The sequence below is a fragment of the Phoxinus phoxinus genome, assembly GCF_949152265.1.
Source record: "Phoxinus phoxinus genome assembly, chromosome: 3".
Taxonomy (NCBI): domain Eukaryota; kingdom Metazoa; phylum Chordata; class Actinopteri; order Cypriniformes; family Leuciscidae; genus Phoxinus; species Phoxinus phoxinus.
Window position 1 is genome coordinate 1573209 of NC_136878.1, and position 1277 is coordinate 1574485.

General features: G+C 36.2%; 1 protein-coding gene across 1 annotated transcript in view; it reads right to left on the reverse strand.

The window, feature by feature from the left end:
* Window positions 1-300: 300 nt before the first annotated feature.
* Window positions 301-1277, reverse strand: part of ass1 (argininosuccinate synthase 1) — a 53597-nt gene continuing 52620 nt past the window's right edge. The window contains exon 15 of the mRNA XM_079607661.1: window positions 301-1277. This exon is cut by the window's right edge and continues 101 nt beyond it. The gene's annotated coding sequence lies outside the window, so the exon portion shown is untranslated.

Consider the following 1277-nt stretch of genomic DNA (forward strand, 5'->3'; position numbering starts at 1 on the left):
CTCCGGGTTCTGTCTCCACACACACACACACACACACACACACACACACACACACACACACACACACACACACACACACACACACACACACAGGGAAATGGAAAGGGATCAGAAAGCCTTAGTTTGCACCTTAAGAGGAAGAAGTGCGAGAGTATTTGTTGACGGAGAGTAAATGGCTTTTCCGAGGACAGAAACATGGTTTTAGATCAAGCATGTCACATCATGATGGTTATTTGTTCTGTCTCTCTGCAGGGTGTGTGTGTGTGTGTGTGTGGAGCTTTAAAAGCAACGAGAAACCAATAGACATCTGAAGTACTTTAATATCTGCATGTGCAGCTCATCCAATCACGGTTAAGGCATCCCAGCAAACACAAATACGCTCTGAGAATGTTTAGCTAACGTTCCCAATTAAATTATGAAAATGTTTTAATGTTCTCTGAATGTCCGGGGTTTTTTTAAAGATGTAAACTGTTAAAAATGTTAACGGAACATTCCATTCTATCACTCTTCACACATTACGGGAATGGAATGTTCTCTGAACATTCCGACACAAGTTGTAACATTTAAAAAGCAGAATTTCGAAAAAACATCCACATTATTAAAGACCAGACAACTTTCAACTCACATTCTATTTTTCAGAGGCGCTGGTTCTGGAAGTATTTTTTCCATTCATTTTTCATGTTATGAATCAAGACAACAATTCGAGGCGAATCACAACACTACAAAATTTGATTTGAAGCAAAACTTTTTTTTTTTTTTTAATCGGACTGTCACAGGTTTAGTGGGGTAAAGAACTACAATCCCATGAAGCATTGCAATAATCAAATTACTTTTGTACTTTTACAGCACTTTGGTCAACTTTGATTGTTTTTAAATTGTGCTTTATAAATAAATATTGTATTGTATTAAACACGATGGAGAAACAAAACTACTCATTTAAAAATGTTGATTACATATTTAATCATAAGTTTATTGCAAAATATCCATATATATACAAACATTCCAGTATTCTGAGAGTGTTGAGATCGACTACATCATTCGCAGTGCTTCATGGGAGTAGGCGGAGCTAACGAGATCTTTTGGCCGATTCTCTGATTGGTGTAATTTTATGCACAGCATCATGGGTAATGTAGTTTATTTTAGTTTCTATTAATGTTCATGGAATAACGTTTGATCGTAACCTTGAGAGACACGTTAGCTAAAGTTCTGAGAACGTTCCCTGTTTGCTGAGATTATACATGTTGAGCAATAATCATATAATCATTAATCTCTGTCAT